This window comes from Rosa chinensis, chromosome 1 (genome assembly GCF_002994745.2).
Source record: "Rosa chinensis cultivar Old Blush chromosome 1, RchiOBHm-V2, whole genome shotgun sequence".
Lineage (NCBI taxonomy): Eukaryota > Viridiplantae > Streptophyta > Magnoliopsida > Rosales > Rosaceae > Rosa > Rosa chinensis.
Window position 1 is genome coordinate 29,182,441 of NC_037088.1, and position 8,197 is coordinate 29,190,637.

Below are 8,197 nucleotides of genomic sequence, written 5' to 3' on the forward strand. Positions count from 1 at the left end.
TGACCTCTATACTTTTACACCTCTTATCAAATTTTCAAATACTAAATTTACTCACTAAACCTCACTAAACTTCCTCAAATAATTAACCTCACTCATATAATTTGTTTGCAAATTATTAATTATCTTTAAAATAAAAAATTTAGTCATTTCAATGGTTTAATCACTCTATAAATCTTAACTAAATATACATTTCTTAATCAAACTTGAGTTTTAAAAATTAATGTCTAATCAATAAGAAAATTCCATGAACTATTATGTTTTTTTTTTTTCTATTTTAGCTGTGCAAAAAAAAAAAATGAAGAAATCATTTTGTTTTTATTCTCAAAAAAAAAAAATTCATTTGTTTTTTAATGTTTATTTTTTTTTCTGTATTTTTTGTACCACATGATTAATTATTTAAATAGTATTATTATTATTTTTTTTTCCAAAATATAATGGATTGACTTAGATTTAGGTCATAAATTATAAGATGATTTATTTTGTTTTCCCTCACCAATATGCGTTCAACATATATATCATACATTTTTATATCACATGATCTTAATCATATTTTTAATTCTTATTAAATATATATGAATGCTTTAATGAGATGTAGTGAAATTGGAAAATGAAAATAGATAAGGAAAATAATAAGGAATACAATCTAATATTATTGAATTGGAAAGTTTACATAAAATAAATATAATATTTTTTGGTATAATTATTGTCCTTAATAGTCATTTTATAGTAGGTTATATATGTCATTTAATAATTCATAATAGAGTGAGGTCAAGTGAGTAGATTTGGAGGTCCCAATAGAAACTCTCAATTGGAAATGTGGAAAGAATGTTAGAGAATGTTAAAAAAGAGAATTTAAGGATATAAATAGGATTTGGAAATTTATGATCATTGTTGAAGATTGAAATTAATTTTTATTGTTTGAGATTTTGAGACGTTGAAAGAGAATTAGAGAAATTGGTAATCGTAGAAATTATTAAAGAATCTTAGATCTCGAATTATAAGGATTCTAAATTGGAAAAGCCGGGTTTAGGGGGATTATTGAATAATTTGAGTTGTTTCTTATTTGGGAAGTAAATGTCAACTGTAAATTGTAGCCCTATTATTAATTATACGCTGCCATTATGTACAGGACGTACTGAGCCCTCGAGTGAGGAGGATCCCAGCAGGCAACATGCATAGCTGTGGAGCAAACCACTTAGTGGACCTTTGCTTTTAAATTAAAATATGCATGCAATAATTAATTTTCATTTATGGTTTCAAATTGAAATTTAAATGAATTGACAAAATTTGAGTTCTCGATTGTTAAAAGAAAATGAGTTTTAAGATGCGGCTTGATAAGGTGGCTATCGTGGTCGCATGCATACCTTACCTAGTCGGCAGTACCCTCCAGGTACTAGTCTGGTTGGCAGTGCCCTCTAGACTATTATTCCGGTCGACAGTGCCCTCCAATGCGTTATCTGGTCGGCAGTCCTCTCCAGATGGCATGAGATAGTTAGTCGGCAGTACCCGCTAACTATCTACGGTTAGTCATGATGCGCTAAAAGTAGCACGCAATTTAACCCTGTAAAATGTCATAGTTAGTATATGGTAAATAGGGATCGTTCTATCCGGGGATTGAGGGTACACCTGTAATTGTGTAAACAAATAAAGAAATTAAACAATAAGAAGTATTATTTACAAAAATAAAACAAAGAAAAGAAAATATATACAAGTGAACACAAATAAGGGGGTTTATAATTATATAATCGGATTTGAAATAAAATAAAATAAAGAGAATGTAAAAACACATTTACAAGGGTGGAACGCAAGGAACAAAGATCAAAATCACAATCATATGAATGAAATCCAATTACAATTCCTATAGTTGATTATTTATGTCATGAGAAATAAGTTGACCATGTGAAATGTTAATAAGCAAATGATTTCCCATATTTTACTTTCCTTAAATATTTAATCTAAGTGAAAGCACCTAAATTAAACCTATTGAACATGCAATCATAGTCTAGAAAGCTAGCTAATCAAGAACATATTCAACGCACGAAGAACAAAGAAAGGATGTCAACCAAAGTGCACAACCTAGTATGAAAAAGTTAATCTATTTGCAATCCTCCTTAATTGATTTCGACTTTTGTCCAAAGCCTTCACTACTTAAATCTAGCTCCAATTATATGAATATATCCTAAGTTGATCACCAAAGAACATAAACATACAAAAGTTTTCTGTAATCCCAAATCAATCAAGCAATCTCACATAAGCAACATATAAATCAACATATAGAAATCACAACTTTATTTCAAAACATATAAACGGGCTTTAAACTTTGCCCTTAACATTATTTGTTAACTAGAATTCATAGTTCTACAAATCCAAACAAAGAAAACCAAATGAGGTTACAAGGAAAAAGATTGAATTACACCGTGAATGGAGTGGATGATGAAGAGCTTGAGACGTTGATCTTGAATCTTGAAAGCAAGGCTTCATTATCACGGCACAAGATGGAACGATGGCGGCTAGGATTGCTCACAGCTTCTTCTTCTTCTCCTCTTTGCTTGAAAATGCAGAACTAGAAGAATAGAGAATGAAAAGGAAAATGGAGAGACAAGGAAGATGAAACTTGGATGAAGGAAGAGATGTATTTTTTTTCTTCTCACAAGAGAGGGTATTTATAGGAATACATTGTAGTGTGAATGCAATGGTAAGAAGTCCATTATAGTGGCTTCAATGATCATAGCTGCATGAGAGCTGCCATGCTTGTTGCTTCCCCATATACTTTATGCCACACAAGTCTTCATCTTCTTTTATACACTCAAGTACCATATCTATATACTCAAGTACCTATCTATACACTCAAGTACCTATTACATAATATAGACATTTATACTATAATATATTTATACTATAACAGTCTGAATGCTCTTTCCAAATGGTACCCAAGTTTGAAAACAAACTAAGATAGATGATGTAGAAACCAAATTGAGTTACTTTGACACAAAACAGATTTCCGGTAGACTTGACCTCAGTGCACTAAAACAATCATAACTTCTTCTAGAAAATAGATATCGATGAGATGTAAAAATTTCTGGAAACTAGACATCCGTAGATTTCCAATGTAAAGATCATAATTTTCTGAGCTCTAAGAGATTTTTGACACTCCGTTGAAGTTGACTGATCTGCACTGGCAGTTTTCTGAATCTGTAATGGATTTGACTTTTAAAGCACAACTTGTGTCCAATTCGGTTTCCCTTGCCATCACATGGCTCTCACATGTCTTCCACGCCCTTTATGCTCTCCTTAGATATTTTTGGACCTTGAGACTCCATTTTACCTGTAAAACACTAACTAAGTTAAATTGATCAAGATAAAGGAAATAAATTAGCAAAATATAGGGTTTAAACATCATAAACGTTGCATTTTACGCTCCTATCAAGTCAGCATTACCCTCTAACCACCGTCTCCTAGATTCCGGTCGGCAAAACCCTTCGATGCGTTATCTGGTCGGCAATCATCTCCAGACGGCATGAGACGACTAGTCGGCAGTACCCTCTATTCGTCGAACGTTTTAAATAGAAATAAGGATTTTTGTTTAAAAGGGCGATTTTGGAATGCTTCTTTATTTGTGCTCCATTCCAGTTTTTAAGAGGAAGAAAATGGGACAACATCCAATTATTCTACTTTTCTTTAAATAAACTACTTTTTTTTTTTTTTTTGAAATAGGGCTGGTGCGGCCGCCCTCAAGCCTTGATTAATGAAATTGCAGAATACAAGGGGGGGACATAGAGCCTGAACCCCAGATTACAATAAGCATAAAGAGAATATCCTGAAATAATACCAGGACCCTCCACAAAATCTATGTATTCTAACAAGCACCAATTAGCAAAGAGTGCACGAAAGGCTACTCCATTTGCTTTGACATAGCGGTGACATACCAGAAAGATAACTCTATAACGAAGAAGCATCATTACAAATAGCACAGCTTTCCCACTATGTTGTAGCACAGAAATAAATCCGGCGGCAGTTAGTTTCATCCTACCACTAGGAGGTTGCGTCCATTTGACCAAGCAAATAGCTCGCCGCCTCACTAGGCCAGATTAGGCACACTGAGTCTGCATACCGAGACAAAACCCACTTTATCCTACCAATGCGTAGTAGGATATTATTGCCAGCATAAAGCCACAACTTATTATAAGTAAATGATAATAAAATATAACAAAAAAAATAATATGGGCCTAAAAACTACCAATCCCAAGTCGAAAGTGACCAGAGTGAGTTTTGCCTCACCACCAGCCCGCCTGCAGATCCCTTGCCGTCCTACCACCGGCAGCATCGCTGGTGACCCCTGCCTTGTGCTAAGATCCCTCCATCCCGCCGTCATTCTCGGACCGCCAGCTAGGAGCGCCATCGTTACCACCATCCCCCATCCTCGGATCGAACCCTAGCAACCCAAACTAGATTGCCGTCTTCCTATCTGATCTGCGCACCGCAGATCCCAATGATGACGCCACACACTCATCGCCAATCGGCGATGTCACATCACGCACCATCCAATCAGTCCACCTACTGGACTCTGATCTCCACACCACCAGCCATCCCTTCCTCTCCCCGACAAAAACCCCAAGCGTTCTGACCAGCGAAGCATCTCCCACACTGCCTTTCCATTGACTGGGCGAATCAACGGACAAGAGATCCCCTTTGGCCCATCCGACGATGCCACCGCAAGGGTGTACCGTCGGACAGGGCATAAGCCTTGATTGTAAAGACTGAGAGGAGTAGCGGTCTAGGTCAGAGAAACGAGAGAAAAAGGTTTTTTTTCCGTAGCCCTATTTTTTAAATAAACTACTTTATTATTGTCCACTTACTCTAATAGTTTTTAATGCTTTTCCCTGGGCCCTTCAGTTCTGAACTATCCAGAATTCAGATTGCCAAGGTCGCGTGTTCCTGAATTCAAGGACTAGGATCCACTGCTTCCGTTTTGGCCATAGGTTATCACTTAACCTACTTTTGTAATATATCGGCTTAACTTTCGTATCAATGCTCTGATAACCAAAACTTATGATGGAAGTTGATTTAATGTTTGAGACTTCGATTGTTTGGTTATGCTAGGATGTTTACATTTCGAAATATAATATACCTGGAATATAAATATGTGGAATGTATATTTGGTTTGAGATGTTAATTTAAGCCTTATGTGCAGGTTCTTGTTAAATTTAGGTAGCCCGTTTTCGGGGAAGTTCTGTCGAAATTGCGGTAAAGCTTTACCTATGGTAGGCCCCGCAAGCTCGATTTGAGTTTCATGGTGAAATTCGGATCGGGTACTGTTATAATGGGAAATACCAAGCTCAAACCGGAATACGGATCGACCTCTTCGTTTTGCATCCTCTCACGTCTACGTATCCGTAACAGTCATCTTTGTTCATCAACTCTATTCAGAAGTGACAATTTGTGAGCTCAAGGGGAAAACTGAGCTTTTGGAATCAGGATCTCTATTGTTTCTCTTATGTTCGTCAGCCTTTTCATATCTGTCTTTGCCATCAAAGTTTCATCCCCTTCTTTCTCTCTCATCAAGCCCCATATCAAAGTCCTCTGGTTAATTCTTACACCCCTGATTCGAAGTCAGCACAAGCAATGGTGGAAAATGTAATCAGGGGTGTACGAATTTGGGGGCATCGTTGTGGTAAACAAGAAGAATATAGAATTTTGGTGGGCTAGTCGTTGCAATGGAGGCATTCATTCAAATGTCAAGAGTTTTGATATTGATGAATAATTACAGATTGGATTGAAATTGTTGTGTTCAATTGCGTAGTGAGCTACTAGGCATATTGTTTATGTGTTAAGAATCATGATTTTGACATGTTATGATTGCAATTGTTGGGATGCTGTAGTGCACATTAGGTATTCAAGATAATGTTGAAGAATACTGGAGGTGATTCCTTGGCTTTGGTTCATTCTTTCTTATTATGTTGGTTAGTTTCTTGGCTAAAAATGATGACAAACTGAACTCTTCTTTAACTCTTTTTAGCTCATTACAAAAAGAAGTAGATACTGAGAACTCATCGTCTCTACAAAATCATTTGGCAAATGATCTGGTCTTTTGGTCTTTTTATTAGGCAAATCAAAATCATGAACTTATATACTTTCAATGAACTTAAATGTCTGCAGCAAGGTTGTTAGAGTGATGGAACAAAGAATGATGGGTTTGTTGCAGAGGTACAGAGAAAGAAGAAGAAAAGAAGAATACAGATAGACAGGGAAGAGGAAGAGGTAGAGTTGAATAGGTTATTTTGTTCTTCGTAATCAGCAAATTTTATTTTTTTTATTAAAAGATAAAACTGATAAAAAGAGACTTAATAGTGTTAATTATGTTACTTTAAGGACAGGTGTCGCGATATAAGAGTTTTGACAGAATAGGGATATGGATTTTGGGGACAGCAGATTTCCTCCCAAACCCCAAACTCTAATTTTTTATACACAATATTTATTAACACACCATAAATACGTGGGTTGTCTCAATTTTTTCGATTTCCAATTTTGATTATATTGATTGCACAAAATATTTTAGGGGGAATTCATTATAGACCCAATTTCTATAAAATCTAATGAAAAAAACTCACCTTCTATTTTTTTTTTTCAATCTACACTCAATTATTGCCAACTAGGATAAAATATTACCTTTTTTTTTTCTTCTAAATTACACATATTGCCACTATTTAAAGATGGTAAATATTAGTCAACTAACAAAATTAACGTTCTCTTTAAATACCTTAATTGTAGATTTTTTATTGCATTGGTCTCATTATTATAGCAGTTTTCCTTCTACTCATCATTATTGCTAGAATTATGGAGCATTTCTTTACATATATTTTTGAATTCAAAGGCTTTATATCTATAAAATGAATATGAAATTTACTTTTTGGTAATTTAAACTTTCTATTTTAAAGGTAGATTTTTTATTTTTCATCAATTTACTTGCAACCTGACTTGAAGGTAGAGGTTTAAGTTTTTAACCTATCTAATATGTTTTTATTTTAATTACTACCTAAAGATTAGACCCATATGTTTAGCTAACCTCACTTGAGTCACTTCTAGGAATTTTCATATCAACCCCTTTCTTAGATATTCTATCATTGCGAGTTGACCATATTTCTTAGGTTGAAAATCTCTAACTTATCCCTATATGCATAAATCTATTGATTAGGTAACATTTGAGAATGAACAATGATCAAATTATCCAATTGAAGAAGTCTATCCCAAAGATTGAAGCATGTGACTTGCATATGAGTTTCTAGAATGGTCTTGATGTCAAAGAAGAATCCTTGTCCCATAATTATTAATTTTTGCTGGGAGAAATAAGAAGAAGATTTAGGCAAAGGTTCAATTTGGGAGAGTTTGGAAGAATATCTAATTAGTGTGAATTATGGAAAAGAAAATAAATAGAATATTTATCAATGAAGGTTTCCTGATTGCATACGAGTTGAAAGAAGACCAATTTGAGAGAAGATATATAGTAATTTCGGCAAAGAAGATATTTAAGAAGATTCAAGATTGTTCTCTACCTCGTAAGGAATATTTTGATTGGTTGAATGATGTCATTGAAGTAGAAATCAACCTCGATACCCAAACATGCCGTGCACTATATATAGGAGGCTTTGTGAGACGTCAAACACTACCACAAAATTCAGAATCATGAACACAAACTTGTCCCCTTCTTCTCTCAATATTTCGGCAATCTTCCATTCTTCAAAGTTCAAGACCGTGAGCATGCCCATCTCCATTCAAGCATCCTTGCCGTGATCCTCATTCATTTACCACCTTTGAAGCTTCTTGCATTCTTGAAGATTTTAAAAGTGTAACCTTGAACATCTTTTTATGTTTTTGGTTTTGTTTCTTTGTAAAACTAATTTCGGATTTGATTTTGGTTTTAATCAAATATGATTTGCGATTTCATGTGAGGATTAAGAATTGATTTTAGATATGTAGTTTTTGAATACTATGAAGCATGTTTTAGGTTTTCAAAGTTATAAATTGCATTTTCAACTTGTTATGCATGCATGATTGTTGGTTTTGTACTAATAGCCCATCGTGTGCTTGTTTATTGATCTTTGGATGCATACTTTGATTGATGAGCATGTAATTGAATCCATCCACAAATACTTGCACTCTTTTCCTTTTCATTGCCGTACACATTTTTTTCATTCTCTTT